This window comes from Camelus bactrianus, chromosome 7, assembly GCF_048773025.1.
Source record: "Camelus bactrianus isolate YW-2024 breed Bactrian camel chromosome 7, ASM4877302v1, whole genome shotgun sequence".
Lineage (NCBI taxonomy): Eukaryota > Metazoa > Chordata > Mammalia > Artiodactyla > Camelidae > Camelus > Camelus bactrianus.
Window position 1 is genome coordinate 85,683,922 of NC_133545.1, and position 18,893 is coordinate 85,702,814.

At 47.3% G+C, this 18,893-nt stretch overlaps 1 long non-coding RNA gene across 2 annotated transcripts in view; it reads right to left on the reverse strand.

The window, feature by feature from the left end:
* The window catches only part of LOC141578204 (uncharacterized), an 85,943-nt gene extending 69,502 nt beyond the window's left edge, over positions 1-16,441 (reverse strand). Inside the window, exon 1 of one of the 2 annotated variants that reach the window (XR_012508323.1) lies at positions 16,101-16,441. This is a non-coding gene — a long non-coding RNA (uncharacterized LOC141578204). The remainder of the gene's footprint in view (positions 1-16,100) is intronic. The other variant, XR_012508324.1, reaches the window with a different exon arrangement.
* Between the last annotated feature and the right edge of the window lie 2,452 nt (positions 16,442-18,893).

The window sequence follows — 18,893 nt, forward strand, 5'->3', positions numbered from 1 at the left end:
AAACTCATCAACTGGTTTTCAAAGTAGCCGTATGATTTTTCATTTGACAAACACCATATGAGAGTTGTAGCTGATCCACATTGTTACCACCACTTGGTCACTGACCACCATGACCAGTAACTTGGATTCCCCAAAGTCCACAGGAGATGACCCCCATGGATTCCCACTGCAAAGGTTCTTCCCTATCACTGACACTGACATAGTGAATAGACTGAAACAGCTTGAATAATTACCTTCCTCTTGTTTGACACTAAGGTATATGAGCTTAGGAACTGTCTGCCTTGTTTAATGTTGTCTCCCCAATACCTGATATAATAAGGGCACAGTGTATGTATTTTTTGTTTGCTTTTTTTGGGGGGGTGTTATTTATTTATTTTTATTTAATGGAAGTACTGGGGATTGAACCCATGACCTCATGCATGCATGCTAAGCATGCACTCTACTATTGAGGTATATCCTCCCCCTTCAAGCTATCTTTTCAATGGAAATCATCTCCTGAGCTGTTGATTTCAGTATACCTCAACATTTTCTAATATTTTATAATTTCAAACAATCAATGAAGGACCTTCTTTTTTTAATCCTGCATCCTCATGGAGGAACCAAGATGAACAGAGTCACTCAGTAAGAAGGCTCAATCCTTAAGTGCAGGTACGGAACTAAGAAGGACCAAATTGGGCAGATAAGGCCTGCTTCTACGCGGTTTCCCCACTCCTTGTCACACAGCATCTAACTGAACAAGGGTCTATCTGTCTGAACACCTCTCCATGTGTTCCCAATTAGTGACACATTCAAATCTTTTTTGGGGGATTTTGAATTTGATGATAATCCCCATCTGTCTGAATTAGGAACAAAAGTCACAATAGGACTCAGCAGGAGTACACACATTTCTGTCACAGACTGCAGCAAGGCTTCAGGCCAACTGGGGGAAAATCAATGCTAATATCTGTGACTGTGTGGTTGCTCTCCTTTTCCAAACACTTTGTGATGTTGCCGAGAAATAACTGTTTACCAGTTTTCTCATCTGGGGATGAAGAAACAGCAGCAGCCCTAAATGGCAGTAAGTATATATCTATCAATAATTACTCTAAATATCAATGGACTAAATGCTCCAAGCAAAAGATATAAGGTGGCTGATTGGATTTTAAAAAAAAAAATCCATCTATATGCTGCTTACAAGGGACTTACTTCAGAGTTAAAGACACACACAGACTGAAAGTGAGGGGATGGAAAAAGATATTTCGTGCACATGGAAATGACAAAAAAGGATGGGGTAGCAATAATCATATCAGAACAATAGACTTTAAAATACACTCTATAACAAAACATAGAGAAGGGTATTATATAATGATAAAAGGATCAATACAAAAAGAGGGTATTATACTCATTGACATATATGTACTCAATACAGAAGCACCTAAATATATGAAGCAAATATTAATAGACACCAAGGGAGAAGCTGATAATAATACAATAATAGTGTGGAACTTTAACATCCCATTTACATCAGTGGACAGACCATCCAGACAGAAAAATCAGTAAGAAAAGAGCAGTTTCAAATAACCAGTAACCAGTTAGACTTAATACATATCTATAAAACATTCCATCCAAGAACGGCAGAATTCACATTCTTTTCAAGTGCACATGGAACAGGCTCCAGGACAGATTACATGCAAGGCCAGAAAAGAAGTCTCAGCAAATTTATGAGCATTCAAATTATATTAAGCATTTTTTTCAACCACAATGGTTTAAAACTAGAAATCAATTAAAGGAAGAGAAATAGAAGAAGCACAAACATGTGGAGACCAAACAAGCTACTAAAAAAGCCAATGGGCCAATAAAGAAATCAAAGAGAAAATCAGAAAATACCCCAAGACAAATGAAAATCTTTTGGATGCAGCAACAGCAGTTCTAAGAAGGAGGTTTATAGTGACAAAGGTCTTCTTCAAGAAAGAAACAAAAAAGTCTTAAAGAATTAGGAAAGTAGAACAAAGCTCCAGGTCAGCAGGAGGAAGGAAGTTATAAAGATCAGAGAGAACATAACTAAAATAGAGCCCAAAACACAAGAGAAAAGATTCATGAAACCAAGAGCTCTGAAAAGTTCTTTGAAAAGATAAACAAAATTGATAAACCTTTAGCCAGGCTCACTAAGAAGAAAAGAGGACCCAAATAAAAGAAGAAATCAAAGGTAGAAATAGCAACCAATACCACAGAAATAACAACCAATACCACCAATACAAAAGAAAATCATAGAAGAATACTACAAATAGTTATATGCCAAAAAAATAGGAAAATCCAGAGTAAATGAACAAATTTCTAGAAACATACCAACTGCCAAGACAGAATTAGGAAGAAACAGACAATCTCAACAGACTGATCACCAGTGGTGAACTTGAATCTGTAGTAAACTCCCAGCAAACATTACGTCCAGGAACAGACAGTTTCACAGGGGAACTGTACCAAGCATACAAAGAATAGCTAATACCTTTCCTTCTCAAATTATTCCAAAAAACTGAAGAGAAGGAACACTCCCAAATTCATTTTGAAAAGCCACCATTACCCTAATACTGAAACTAGACAAAGACACTACAGAAAAGAAAATTACAGGCCAATATCTTTGATCAATATAGATGCAAAAAAAAAAAAAATGGTTGACAAAATATTAGCAAACTGAGCCCACACACACACACACACAGATACATATATATATATATATGAAAGATCATACAGCAGGACCAAGTGGGATTGATTCTAGGGACTCAAGCATCATTCAATATTTGCAAATCAATCAATGTGATACACCACATTAACAAAAGGAAGAATAAAAATTATATGATCCTCTCAATAGATGCAGAAAAAGCATTTGGCAAAATTCAACATCCATTCAGGATTAAGACCCTCATCAGAGCTGTAAACAGGCAACATATCTCAACATAATAAACCCATTTATAATAAACCCATAATTACTCACGGCTAACGTCATACTCAACAGTCAAAACTGGAAGGCTTTCCTCTAAAATCAGGAACAAGACAAGGATGCCTACTCTTGCCACTTCTATTTAACATTAGCCATAGCAATTCAACAAGAACAAGAAATAAAAAGCATTCAAATTTGAAGGGAAGAGGTAAAACTGTCAGTACCTGCAGATGATATTATAGAGAAAATCCAAGTCTCCACCAAAAAGTTATTGGAACTAACAGGCAGATTTCATAAAGTTGTGTGACACAAGATTAATATACAGAAATCTGATGCATTTCTATTCACTCATAATGAGCTATAAGAAACAGAAAGCAAAAACAATCTGATTTAAAATCACGTCATAAAGGATAAAATATCTGGGAATAAACTTAATTAATGAGGTAAAGACCTATACACTGAAAACTGTAAGACATTAATGAAGGAAACTGAAGATACTACAAAGAAATGGAAAGATAGCCCATGAAGAATTGTTCATATTGCTAAAATGCCCATATTCCCCAAAGCAATCTACAGACTTATTGCAATCCCTATCAAAATACCCATGATATTTTTCACAGAACTAAAACAATCCAAAAATTCATACGAAACCACAGAAGACCCTGGATTGCCAGAGTAATACTAGGAAAAGAGAACAAACCTGGAGGTATGATGCTCCCTGACTTCAGACTGTCCTGCAAAGCTATAGTAAACAAAACAGCATGGTACTTGCACAAAAACAGATCAATAAAAGAGCATAAATAAACCCACCTTCCTATGGTCAGTTAATCTTTAACAAAGGAGGGAGGAATATACAACCGAGAGAAAATGTACGAGAGAAACACTCTTCCATAGTGGTGTTGGGAAAACCGGTCAGCTGCCTGTAAAAGAATTAAATTAGAACCTTTCCTGACACCATGTACAAAAATAACTCAAAATGGATTAAAGACTTAAATGCAAGACCTGAAACAATTAAACTCCTAGAAGAGAACATAGGCAGAACATTCTCTGACATAAATCATAGCAGTATTTTTTGCATCTGTCTCCAAAGGCAAAGGAAATAAAAGCGAAAACAAATGAGACCTAATTAAACTTGAAAGCTTTTGCACAGCAAAGTAAACCATCAACAAAATGAAAAGATTCAGAATGGGAGAATATATTCACAAATGATAAGACCAAAAAGGGGTTAATATCCAAAATACACACAACAGTTCATACAACTCAATATCCAAAACAAAACAAAACAAAACAAAAAAAACCCCACAAAACATAAAAACTGGGCAGAAGATCTGGGTAGATGGCTTTTCAAAGAAGACATACAGATAACCAACAGGCATATGAATATGTGCTTACCACCACTAATTATTAGAGAAATGCAAATCAAAACCATAATGAGATCACCTCACACCATTTAGCATTACTTTTATCAAAAATGAAAACAAAACAAGCAAAACTCATGTTGGCAAGGATGAGAAAAGAGAACCCGTGTGCACTGTTGGTGGAAACGTAAATTGGTGCAGGCACTATGGAAAACAGTATGGAAGATCCCCCCAAAATTAAAAGTAGAACTTCCATATGATCCAGTAATTTCACTTCTGGGTGTTTATCCAAAGGAAGGGAAATTGCTATCTAGAAGAGATACCTGCACCCGTGTGTTCACTGCAGTAGTATTCATAATGACCAACACATGAAAACAACCTAAGTCTCCATTAAATATCTGAGATATATACATATATATTTATGTGTGTGTGTTGAGTATATATACAGATACATAATGGACTATTACTCAGCCATAAAAAGGATGAAACTCTGACATTTGCAACAAAGTGGATGAACCTAGAGGGTTATTGTGCTTAGTGAAATAAGGCAGAGAAAGACAAATACTTTATGTTACCACTTATATGTGGAACCTAAAAAAAAAATAACAGAAACAAATCTATGTAACAGAGCAGACACAGACCCACAGATAAAGAGAACAAACTAGTGGTTACCAGAAGGGAGAAGGAAGTGGGATGTGGCAAGATCGCTGTATGGGATTAAGAGATACAAACTACTACGTATAAAATAAATAAGCTACAAGGATAAGGAAAGAGAGTCATCATTTTATAATCACTTAAACTGGAATATAATCTATAAAAGTATACAATCACGATGCTGTGCACCTAAAACAAATTTAACATTGGAAATCAACTACACCTCACTATTAAAAAAAAGAAAAGTTCTGCAGCCGAGGCAGAAATAGCACGTACCGGTTGTCTCCTCTGGGAAATGCTTCACAAGAGAAATGGGATTAGCCACATGACTGGGGATGAGTCCTGGCTCCATCCTGTACTAGCAGAAGGGAGCCAACACTGTTAAGACCCCACTGGGGACAGGCACTTCATGGGTATTATTTAATTTCAAACTCAAAACAACGCTGAAGGTTAACTATTGTATTCCAAACTTGTAGATGAAGAAATTAAAGCTGAGGGAGACTAAGAAACTACACAATTATAATGCTAATGAGCATTATAAGCAGGGATTTGGACTTGGGTCTACTTGGATCCAAAGTCCATGTTGTCATTCTCCTCGCAAACAGCCTGCCCTCACAGAGGGTGGCCTTGGGTGAGTTACTCAAAAACTTTACGCTAACAAGTATGGAAAGAGGGCAGGCTTGGTCACTTAACTCTGAGATCTGAATCTACCGTCTAAGAACACGGTGAGCATCAGATGAGACAGGAAAACCACTTTTTAAAGTGTAAGTCTATCCTCCCTTGTAAAATATTTTTATTATAATGATGTCACCTTTGTCACAAAATTTATCAACATCACTTTCCCATGAGGTACCCATGGCATACTTCTGCACAAACTCTATGCCATTAGCAAAGAAGGCCAGCACAGTTTCCTGGTTTTCAGGTTATGATTTGCAAAGGATCGTTTCTCTGTGCCATGCCCCTGGTCACATCTATGTGACCAGCCTGCTGCCTCTTAATTGCATGTGCTGGAAGCCACAGCTAAATCAGCACAAGCTAAACCATTTTAAATCAATCTCAGAGTGGAAGAGCATCAGGGGATATTCCGAACAGTGCCACATTAGAGAAAACAGTTAAAGGAAGAGAGACCAGATAAAACAGGTGTGTAACGAATGCCTACCTTCTGCAAAGACTGGACTCAAACATGACTGTTAATATCCTTAAAGTTCAGAGCCTTCACAATAGGCTCTCCTCTTTCCCAGGACTAAAGGCAACATTGTTTTACAAAAGGTGCGGAGCTAGCAAGACTAAGCCTAGAAAATGGGGCATATGGTTAGAGCCAGAAAAACACATCAAATATGGAGTTAGATTTGTTCTTTTCTATTACACTATCATCTAAGTTTTAAGTTTATAATAATACACTTTATCCTTTTCCCATTTTAAATTCTACAAAGCAGGAGCATTAAGTGCATTCACAACGCTGTGAGACCAACACCACTGGTTTCAGCCTACTTCCTTCCACGAACAAAAAGCTTCTATCTAAAGCACACCAACGTCCTCCCTCCCCTGTAACGAGCCCTAATCCTGTTTCTCTCTCAGGGTTTTTACCTATACTGGGGGTGCACTATCAGTAAGACCATCTACAAGATGGCTTTGTGTGCCCGCCCACATGGTTTCAGCGGGGGCTGGTGATGTTTTCTTTTGTTTTCACTTGAAATAGCATTTTTATTATTTAAAGGGAAATCCACGTGGGATAAAGATGGGACGTACACAATGAAGCCCTTTCAGTAACTCTGTGCATAACCTCGGGGGAGGCACCGCTCTTCCCCCTGTGACACCACAGCCCGAAGACAGAAGGGAGATGCTTAGCTCTTCCTGGGGCAAAAGCAAAACCAAGCAAATCAAGCAAGCAGCAAAAGCCAAGAAATATAGCCGGAAAGACAAACCACGACCCGGAAGAAGCGTTCCTCACAACCCAAGCTTGGAGAAAGGCTACACATCCCCGGGGTCCAAAAACCTCTCGAAACCCAGTGCTCTAAACAAACACAACGCACACGGGCAGTTCCAAAGGGAGGCAGAGCAGGTGGCCAGTGTGTGTCAGACGTGCCCGACCTCTCGGGTGAGGACATGGGCAGACGGACACACTGTGGAGACAGCACTGGTCACCACGACGCTGGCAGGTCTTTAGCCTGGTGACAGCCAGCCCTGGTGACAACGTGAGGAGGCAGAGGCCCCAGCAGATCCCCCGGAGGGACGAGAGGACAGACGTTCCTCTCCGGGGAAACAGTGTGCAGGACGCATCAAAGGGCCACAGGTGCAGCCCTTCCCCGGCAGTGCCGATCCTTACAGCTGACCCCACCAAAGTGCTCGCACAACTTGCAAAGAAGTTTTTTCTTCAGTAACATGAAAAGAATCAGTATGTCACCAAGGCATTTTCAGAAGTGACCTGCCCCGGGCCCTAACAATATAAATACGTAGATACGCAGATACGCACGTCAATGTACACGCACATACATCCAGGAAAAGAGACAGAGAGACTGAAACACAGAGAGGCAGAGGGAGAGAGAGAAACAGAGAGAGAAAAACCGAGAGAGAGAGAGAGAGAGAGACAAGACAGGCGCTGAGAGACAGAGAGAGGGCGAAGGAACACTGGAGCTGGGCACGAGCGGAAGTCACGCCCATTTTCACACGTCACTCTGCACGTCAGAACCCGGTCCCAGTGTCCATCCACCCTGCAGGGGAGGGTGTGGGGGTCACACAAGGACACGTGACCAGAAGGCATAAAAGCCGACCACCCACCTCCTGTCCGCTGGCGCAGAAACGACTCCTGGCCCTGAAGGGGGAGTTGGGTGCGCGGGCGCCCAGCACTCACCGTGCACCCCGATTGGACTCAAGTCGTCAGTCTGACGTTACACAAGATGTCCAGAGGCATGATGAAGGAGGCCCCCAGCTAGGGGTCAGCAACGAAGATAGCCCACCAGAGATTGAGTCTGAGGAACTTTCAAGCTGCACCGAAACACAGAGTGGCCCGAACACGTCAGAACACTGTCTTCTCTCTCCAGGACATGAGGGTTTCCCTCCATCCTGGGCTGGACAGCCCCTCTCTCCTCCCCAGGGTCAAAGGTACACTGCCAATTCTGGGGCCCAGGGACACCTCAAATCTCAGAGAGGCCTCTCCTCTTAAGGAGGATGCAGGACCAGGGCCAGAGGATGGGTCCAGTGAGGCCAAGGAGGAGGTCCCCAGCCTGGATTTTATCTTGGCTACTCAGTACTGCCTGATGCCCTGGGGAGGGAAGTCCCACAGCTCTGCCCCAGGGCCCTTAAGATTTCTCTGCCCTGCAGCTCGGGGGCCCCCCATGCCCCCTGCCCCCTCCCCTCATAGAATCAGCCTCAGCCCAGCTCCTGCACCAGCTGCCAAGGCCAGGGAGCGGGTTCTGTGTGCAGGCCAGGGGTCTGATGACAAGCGGCCCCAGACCAAGCCTGACCTCGGGGTCTCTGGGAGACCAGCCTCGACTCCAGGGCTGGTGCGACCCTCACAACCAAAAAAGAGGAGGTGTGACCCATTTGTCGCAGGGAGTGTGAGGAGGAGGAGGAGGAGGAAGAGGCACTGCAACAAGTAATAACCCTCCAGTGCCAGCCCCCCAGGGGGCCCTCACGGGAGCTTAGGGGCTCTTTCTCACCCAGTGCTGATCCTGGCTGACGTAGGGGGCGGGGGGTCAATCAGGGCCAGGGTGGGGTGGGGTGGTGGGAGTTAGAGGGTTGGGGAGGTGGGTGGGAGCAGCACCTTGCGGTGATATATGTAAACTGGGAATAAAAATAAGTTTTGTTTGGAAATGTTCTAAGACCAGTTTAGTCTTATTCGTCTGTGCTGCTGCACAGAGAGGGCTCCTGAGAGGGAGGAGGAAGAGGCCCCAAGAGCTATGGATCCACAGGTGGCCGGCTACATCTTCCTCCCCATTGACACATGGTCCTCAGATGCTCCTGGGAGCCCCCAGCTCTCACTGTCCCCAGGAACCCCCACATCGTCTTTTTCACTCAAGTCTGCTTGGCCACAGGCCTCTGGGACAGCCCATCATCATCTGCATCCCTCAACAAACCAGGGATGGAGAGCTGTCTTTGTGCCTTTCAGACCTCTGGACACTAAGCAGTTCTCTAGAATGGAGCCTCGAGATGGCCCTGGTCTTTGGGGAGCTTCTCTCTGCTTCCCTGAAGCAGCCAGACCAGAGAGGAAGAGCCTTGGCCTGACGGACAGGACTTCATGCCTCTCGGGCCTGTCGTAGAGAGAGCCTCCTCTAGTGTCCTGGGATTCCTGTAATGGGTGAAGTGGTGGAGGCAGCACCCTCTTAACCCCAAGGACACACGGGGGATGGGCTGAGAGGGAGTTCACGGTCGCCTGTAAAGGAGTGCAAAAGGGGAATGACAGTGGGCGCCGCTGTGGGACTTGTGGGATTTATGTGTGGGGGCAGCACGACCAACTGAGGGTTTGTAACACGCTGGACTTTGACTGCTGATCTGAGCACTGCTTAGTTCCATGGTATGTTTAGTTTCTGAAAGGTAATCAGGCTGTAAACTTGATATCTGTACTGTTCTACAGATACGCACGTCAATGTACACGCACATACATCCAGGAAAAGAGACAGAGAGACTGAAACACAGAGAGGCAGAGGGAGAGAGAGAAACAGAGAGAGAAAAACCGAGAGAGAGAGAGAGAGAGACAAGACAGGCGCTGAGAGACAGAGAGAGGGCGAAGGAACACTGGAGCTGGGCACGAGCGGAAGTCACGCCCATTTTCACACGTCACTCTGCACGTCAGAACCCGGTCCCAGTGTCCATCCACCCTGCAGGGGAGGGTGTGGGGGTCACACAAGGACACGTGACCAGAAGGCATAAAAGCAGAGAGCACTGTGGGGCAGCCCACCCCAGAGGCCGAGATGAGACACTGGGCCTGAATCTAAACATGACAGAATGACCCAGGAGGTGGTATGCCAGCCAGAACGAAGTCACCGTTATATTCAATTTCTCCTCCCCCCGCCGCCCCGACAAGGGGCTGGGAAGCGGGCGGCAAGGGGAGTGACTTTCTCCGGACCCCAGGGCAGACCCCGGCCTGTGTGGGGTGTGCTCCGCGCTCCGCCAGCCCTCTGTGGGGCCCTCCCTTTGCCGAGTCTGTGCACGAGCTCCCTGTGACGCCAGCCCGCGGGGCTGACAGGTGTGCTAGGTGTTTGTGGCTCTGGAGACACGATGGCTTCCCCAGGAAGGAGGGGCCAGAATGATCCCCAGTGTGCCGATGGGGGACTGGGGAGACCCTGAGAGGCAGGTGGCTTGTCCAGGGTGACAGCACTGCTGACGAGGGGGGGCCGGGTCCGAATCCAGCTGGGTCCTCAGAGCTGGCGCACTGGCTGCATCCAGGCCTCCGCAGGGTTCTGGGGAGGGGGGCTGAGTTGGTGTCACTGTGTGCGCACATGGCATGGGCTGGGAGGTGAGCAGTCAGCAGCCCAGAGAGGCCCTTGGGGAGCTTTGTGTAAGGAGGAGGCTTGGGGAAGGGGACCCCAGGAAGTGACCTCACTTCCCTGGCGGCAGGACCCAACAGAACTTAGAACTGAGGTCACCAGGCACCCACTCTGTCGAGAAGCCCCTACTCGGCTCACTTGGTTGCTGAACTCGGCTCCACTCAGACATGTTCTGCTGCGTCCCAACACCCCGAAGCCGCGGCCCCCGGAAGGCCCGCGGCGAGGGGCTGGGCCAGCGGTGCCGGCGCTGGGTCAGCTCTCACCCCAGGCGCCTCTGGCCTTTCGGCCACAGGGACCCAAAGGTAACCCAGGGAGGCCCAGGGCAGGCCCGCCCAGGCCGGGCCACCACTCACACCCCACCCGGGTAGCCCCACATCCCCTTCCTCGCTGCTGGAGGTGGGCAGTCATGTTGGGGTGGGGTGGGGACCTGCCTCAAGCACGAGCAGGTCAGAGGCCTGGGGGGCCGGTCACGTCCGCACCCCGGGTCCCAGCTGGCGGGCTGGGCTGCGGCCAGCCGGGCCGGGCACTGCTGCCCGAGTCGAAGCCCATGCCCTCTGGCTGTGTCTTCCCTCCCGGGTGGCCGTCTGAGCTGACCAAGGTCCCAGTCTGATCTGGCAGCAGATGGTCGAGCGGGCAGAAGTAGGCACGGTACTGGCCGGGCAGGGCTCTGAGACCTCCGCGCCGGGCCGGCTGCCGGTCACTGTCATTGCAGAGCCGGACACCGCAGGAGCCGCTGCGTGAGGACACCCATGCCGCCTCCCCGAGCGAGGGGCCACTGCACGCATCTCAGGGCCAGCACCAGCTCCGGGTGAGTCTGCACATGGAGGGGTCACCGCCACCACGACGGCCTCCTCCCCAGAAACCGCCCAGGCGTCACGCCAGGGTCCTGCCCGCGGGTGACAGGCAGCTCAGCAGACCCGGCTCTGACCTGGAGCACCTCCCTGGGAGTCAGGTGGAGGACCGCCAGCCCACCGAGGCAGAGCCCCAAGGTGAGAAGGGCGGGGCTGGTGCATGTGCCTAGGTGAGGGAGGGCCGAGGGCTGGGCCACACAGGGAGGCGTCCCCAGAGGCTGCTGCTGGCACCAGAGCAAAGATTGGCCTCAGACCACCTGTCTAGAAGAACTCAGTCACAAAACACATCCTGTGGGCACCTGCTAGGTGGGAGCTGTCCGGAAAGCTCTGGGAAGATGTCTGTCCTTGAAGAGGCCCACGGAAAGGGAGGCACGTGGGTCAAGTTTTCCTCTCACAGCATCAGCACCTCCACAGGACTGAAAGCTCTCTCCACTTCCAACAGTCACAGGTCCAGAGCAGGCGGGGGCAGGGGAAGATGCCGGAGACCAAAACCAGGACCATCAGGATCCAGCAGGAGACCCCGAGCTCCCTCCTGCTGCTCCTGCCGCTTCTGCAGCTCCAGCAGCTAACGCTGCTCCTGAAGGTCCTGCCGCTCCTGCCGCTCCAGCAGCTCCTGACGATCTCGCAGCTCCTACTGCTCCTGAAGGTCCCGCAGCTCCTGCTGCTTGCGAAGGTCCGGAAGGTGCTGCGCCTGCAGCTGGACCGCTGGGCCACAGAGAACCAGTCCAGGCGTCACCAGCCCCTGGGGCTGAGCCCCCTCTGCGCCGACCCACGCCTTCTTCTTCAAAATCAAACCAGGAATCCCCTCCCGCACCCGACCTTGACTTCCATTCCCCTGAAGTTGTGTTTGGTTTTTCTTCACTTTCTTTTGTTTGTTTCATATCGGTTATGGCATCCTTTATTTTGCTTTTTTAAGTTTCTTTTAATAAAATATAGACGTTGTCCCTCTGAAATTGTGCAATTCAGGAGCACTGGGTGCCTTCACAATGCCGTGCGACCATCACTCCCATGCAGGCTCACACCATTCCTTTCTTCAAAGTAAAACCCTGGATCCAGAGCACGCACATCCCCCCACCCCCCGCCCCCAGCCCCTGACAGCCCCGAGTCCTCCTCCCCTCTGGGTGTCACACTGGCCGTTGTGAAGGAAGTGAGGCCTGAACGGAATTTTTCAACTTAATGTTTTCTGTTATTTCTCCAATGTGTATTTATCATAATAACATATATCTTTTTTACTTAATCTACGGAAGGATTATCTTTAGATACAGAAGGCAGTATTTTTACAGCCAGTCTCCATGGCAAATGGATTAGCGTCCTTGATGAAGGGAATGCGGAGGGAAAAATAACTGCAACCCAGAGGTAATGATGGTCACACCCCGAAAATACAACCAACATCCTCTTAGGAAAATATCAGCTTATACTTTACAGCTTTGTCTACTAAAGTAATGACCAGTGTCAAAGGGCTGCATTTGCTACCCACAGAAGCCACTTGAAAAACAGATGCAGGTACTCCTGCTGTTACTGAATTCTTGTTTTTATCCTAATCTTATTAATATGGACTCCATGACCAGTTAACACCTGCTGAAGCCATGGAACTGCCGCAGATGAAATCCACTGGTCAAAACAGAGATGCAAGAGAACCAATCTCTCGCTGTTATGATCTTAATTTTTCAAACACTTAATCAACCACAGGAGTTAGTATCTCGTCCAGAAACTGAAATCAATGAAACAATTTTGTGTGCATTCATGCTTAGAACTCTGCGAGAGAGGACTGGGGGTATGGTTTACCATCACGTACTCTGTTCTCTGTTTCTGTATTTCCACTTCCTAAGCAAAATGACATGCTTTGTTTACAAGTGCGTTTTTCTGCCTGTAGGCTTTTGGACCAGCTGCCAAGAGCCAATGGTGACCTCCTGAAGCACCTTTTGGAGTGCTCCACGACACTGAGCAACACTCCACATTCAACCAGATGACGGCGGATAACTTAGCACGCTGTATAGCCCCAAGCCTTCTTGGTCCACCTAATGCCACCGGCTCCCAATTACAAGAGGACTTCACAAAGAAGGTAATGAGACCTCTCATTTTCATGCCTTGTGGGGCACGGTCCCCACTTTGAACCTGAAACCTGAGGTACTAACCGTGACGTAGCAGGTTTTTCAAGTGCACATTTTAAACACGCTCCCCTGGAGGGGCAGAGTCACTGACCTGGTGGGGTGAGGGGAGGTGGTGGGCTGTTATGTGGGAAACTGAGAGCAGTGGAGGTATTTCTGCTTTCCCACCCAGGACACTCAACCACACAGAGATAAGAGTAGGATGATGAGACAGAACAGAAACTGAGCTTTGGGATCTGGCAGCCGAGGTTCAACTCTCAGCCTAATCACTGAGGGAGTGTGAACTACGGCGAAGGTCCCATGGTTTCATCATCACATAATGACGACACCACCCAGCTCCTCTGGTCACTGCTAAGACATCTCAGATGAGCACCCACAGCTCCTCACACACTGGCCTTCCTCTGCCAGCTGTGATCCCTCACAAGGACACTCAGCTCCTATGTCACCCCCCACTGCAGGGTAAGGGGGCTAGTAAAAGATACCAGAACTTTTTCACTCACCTGTTCAAAAACCTTCAGTGACTTTCCATGGATCTTTAGGTTTTTGGTTTTTTTTTCAGGAAAATTTCTTTTTTAAGAGCCTCCACAATGAAACCTGCCCTAGTCATCAGTTTTCACTATTTCCCTGTGTAGCTCCTTGAGCTAGGTCAAACGCTTCACTTTCCTGAACAAGACACACTCATGTTTCTAAGTACAATTCTCAACTCCCTGTGGTCTCTACAGACCCACAAACTAGGTGGCCATTTGGGTTCTACTCTCCCAGAAATGTCACAAAGCTGCCCCTGACCGTTCCAGCTCAAATTAGCTGTTCTTTGATAATGCACGAGCACTTCTCCCTGCTAGAAGCTGGTTCCTACGGTGCTTTGCACCATCAGGAGTTACGCTAGTATGCTCATACACCATTCAACAAATCCAAATTCCTGCGGTAAATGATTCTATTTGTTAGTTTTATGTTACTTTCAGTGGCTGGCTACATGTCTACCCCTAAAACTGGATGAATACGTGCACTTTTCTGAGTGTAGGAACTTTACATACATCGATAACGACTGCAGAGTTCAAAGCTAAAGAGGTAGAACACAGCACACATGGAATTTCACCGGGGGTCCATAACACATCAGTTTCACTAAATAAGTTTGTTAGAGAGCACGTCACAGTATTTACTATTCACAAGTCCTGGAATACACTATTTTTATTCATCATGGAATAAGTGAGGTATTGGTGTGATATATTTGGGAAGAACTGCATGCGTGTGTGAAATTTCTTTTCAACAGCAACAATTCCATTATTAAAGGGACAAAAAACATGGCTGGACAATGCACCTGTCACTTGTTGAGCCAAGACATGCAAAAGTCCCTCAAATTTGAGAAGGAGATAGAACAGTAGATAAAGAAAAGCTGAAATTCCCGTAATTTGTCCAATGCAACGCCTACAGGACATTCTTGCCATGGGAAAATGGCTAAGAAATGTTCGTTTCACCCTCAGGATACTCAAGCACATCACTGAGAAAGTCAATTTACTACTTTTGAGAAAAGGCGGTTGGAACTGATAAACTGCAAAAGGAACAAACTGTCTAACCTAGAATGAATACAAGGCAGTGAAGACTTTCTGATACCTGTCTTTATCACTGCTGGTAACATCTGTGTAATCTTCAATCAACCTGCACTTAGTGGCATAAATAAGGTGAAGTATTTTCAAAGGTAAAGCAAAGATACTGAGGATGAAAAGCTTATTTTATTTATTCCAGAAAGAAAGCTACTCATAGGCTATCTTTATTTGAGAAAACGAATTCTCTCCACGGTCATTAGTTACTATGATACATTGAATGGAATATATTCCATTCAACATACACATATTTCTATGCTACAAAATATACACTATACATAAATATACGTATTTACACACTCAATTTTATATTCCATAAAAGCAACCTCAAAGAATTTGAACGACAGAGTATACAGTTGTACAAAAAGCCACCTTTCATAACACATTAGGTGATGTCTTTCCTATTTCTCTGTAACTCCTATGCTAGCCAAACGAGCCACTAAGCACCCTAAAGATCTGGAATAAAGGGTGCCTCTCTTTGCTACTTTTATGCTTTTCATGTCCACAGCAAAATCGGTGCTAGGAAGAAACTGATTTTTTTCCGCCTTGGACCTAAATGTCACTATGCATTTGGTTGGCTTAACCTTTTCAAGGAATAAAATCATCCCTTTGTCACGTCAAAAATACTACTAGAAAACAAAATTGTCAAAGGAGAGTTATAATTTCCTATAATGGAAAAAGAACCTCCCTTGACAGAATGGGAGTTTTTCCAAATGATAAAGGAGTCAGATCACTGGGGGTAACGGCGGGAGGCATGGGCACCAGCTCGCTTCGGCCCCGCAGGGCTCGGGCGACACCAAGAGTCCGGGAGCGGGGCGGGCTCGGCGGCGGCCCAAGAGGCCACGGAGACTTCCGCACCCTTCGCCGGAGCGCCCAAGCGGCGGGGCACAGCTTTGGGGCTGTGGGAGGGCTGGGGAGCGACAAGGACTCCAGGGTGCTCAAGGCGCCAACCGCCGTGGCCCCCGGCGCCCACACTGCCGGCGGCGGCCCTACACGCCCCGCAGAGGCTCGCGCGGCCTCCCTCCGCCGCGGGGACCCGGAGTGGCAGCCGCCGCAACCCCCGTCCTTCCCGCGCCCCGCGCCCCGCGCCCCGCCGCCCCCGCCGCCGCCGCCGCCGCCCGCGCTCACCTCAGGGGCGCAACCGGCACAGCCGGCCGTCGGCCTCGTTCCCGCCGAAGCGTCTCGGTGCGGTACTCCCTGCGCGGGCGGGTTCTTCCCCGGCGGTCGCGGGGGGTTCAGGGGTGGGGGGGCGGGGAACGGCCGTCACTTGAGCAACGAACCGAAGCGCCGCCTGGTGGCATTTTCCACAGGCCGGCGCCACCGCAGCCGCCTTGGGTCCGCACAGCCCCCTGCCGGCCGCAGCTCTTGCTGTCTCGCCGAGCCGACAAGCCTCCGCGGACAGGCGAGGGAGCCGCGGCGCGAGTCGGAGGCCGGGCGGGGGTGTGCGCAGACTCTTTCCTCTGGGGACTGCGCGCATGCGCACCAGCGGGGCGGGACCCGCGGCCGCTGCGTGGGGGCGGGACCCGCGGCCGCTGCGTGGGGGCCGGCCCCGCCCAGGGGCGCTGGTCCGGCTCAGCCAATCGCGAGCGCCGGGTACCTCTTGGCGCGGGCGATTTGAATGGTTCGCGGCCGCCTGAGGTGGCGGCAGGTGGGCACGCCGCTGCCCTTTTGGGAGCTTCTCTGAGATCGGGAGGGGAACCCGCCCCTCATCCTTTCGCCGGAGCCCCAACCTCCCCAGGCCGCGGGACTGGCAAAAAAAAAACAAAGAAACAAACAAACAAAAAAACAGCTGGGAAAGTAAAACAACACTGACTTCAGGATAACGGTTACGTCTTTGGATGGAAAGAAGGGAATGGGATAAAGGAAAGCTGAAGAAGAAACTTCAAGCATTTGTATATTATTTGATTTCTTAAAAGAAAGATTTTTAAATGCTAACATTTTGCAAAATGCTTCAATGTTTTAAAGAAATAAAATGTTAATATGTAATTTTATTACATAAAACCCCAAAATATAGTCATGCATATGCACACAGATATGCATATTTTATATCTAAACATAAAAAACATTATTCGATGAATAAAATGATAGAGATTTTCTCTATCATTGAGCTGTATTCTTTTCCTTAACTTACGGTTATTTCAGGTACTTCAGGGCTCCAGAGCTTGCCAGGAGACGCACATGTCCAAGAAGGCCAGTGCCCAGCAGGGAAGCAGGATGGAGCCCCACGTGCAGGGAGGTCAAGGCAGGATGGGGGTACTGGGGATGGTCGAAGGCAGGCAGGGAGGCTCCGGGTCAGGCAACGGGGAGGGAAGCATCGGGGTGTATGTGGGGCACAGGTAGGCCAAGGCAGGATGGGGTGAGGGGCGCTGTGTGGGACCCAAGTAGGAAGGGAGGGGAGGGGTGCTTCAGGCGCCAGGGTCGGGCTATCCCCTCCCCCCACCTCCTGCCACCTCCCAAAGCAGCAGCTGGGTCCCTCCTGAGCTCCCTGTCGGACAGGCCCAGCTTTGGCATCTGCGTCCTTGCCCCAAGTTGCTACACGGCTCCCCTCATCTGGAGCCGCCGGCCCACTTTTCTTTCCCACCACAGACTGAATGCATCTTTGGACATGTGGCTGGCTCTGGAATGAAACGTTTCCAGGGCACTTCATTGGCACTCTTAACTCGTGTCATACATAACACACTGAATTGTTTTATAAGTACGTTTAGAAATAGCTTATTCACAAGAATATCAAACTTCCTCATTCTTGGTCAACATTGACAGATGGTCATTTATCTTAGCATGTTATACATACTTCAATGAAGTATGTTTCCCCCTTTATCTGTGATCGTCTACAGATAAAACTGGTCTGCTATTAGCTTACTTAGAGTCCATCTCTGCCTTTGCTCTTTCATTTTTCCTGAACTTCTCGTGTGGGATAATTTCTCATATTGCTTTCCCTGATCCTAACTTACTTATTATAATTAAGTAGGGTGTAGGAATAGGAATAAAGTATAGTTATGAATGTACAATAACATATATTCCATTATTCTAAATTGATTTAAATTTACTTAAAAATTATAGTTGAAGATAGAGTGCCTCATTTGGAAGGGAAGGGGCTCTACAGAATATCTGCTTTTATAAAGGGGGTATTGGGTCTGAAATGATAGCTATGGCCATAAGTTAGCAACGTTTGCTAGGAACTGGGCTGATGTTAACTCTGCGAGTTCTGATCCATACATCATAGTCCTTTGTAGATCTATGGTCTATTGTAGACTTTGTGTGTTAGGTGCAGCATTTATCACATTGTATGTACCGCACTATATATATGATATTCAGTAGCTCACCCTTCTAAATGAAAAGATAAAAGGACTATAGATGAGTAGATTCTTAGTGAGTTGTTCCCCGCCCTCTCCCATTCCCACTAATTTGGTTAGAGATAGCCAATACAGAAGATTCTTTAAACACGTGGATGAGGATAGAAACTCAATCCTTAACCATTACACATTTTCAGGACTGACTTTAAATTAAATTTTAGGCTATCATTAGCAATGTACCGCTATTCTCAGATTTCTTTTATAGTCTCTTGTTTCGATGACCTTTTCGTACTTCGGTCTTTGCTTAATTTCATTCAGAGCTAGAAAATATGGTAATTTTTAACAACTCCTTGGTAATTGTGCAAATAAAAAGGAGGTTTTAAAACGGCAGATTTAAAAAGAAAAGAATTGATTTGATTCCAAAGCTGGTATTAACATATTTCAATGCAGAGGAAAGATAAGGAGCAAGATGAATCTTAAGGTTATAAGAGGCCCATCAAATTGACCTACATGAGCTCACAGAACTTACACGTTTCCTAAGGCCAAGGAACTGTTTCATGACCTTGAAGGGTATATTAGGATTTCTATTTAAGTCATTACATTTTCAAACATTGGAACTGCTCAGATT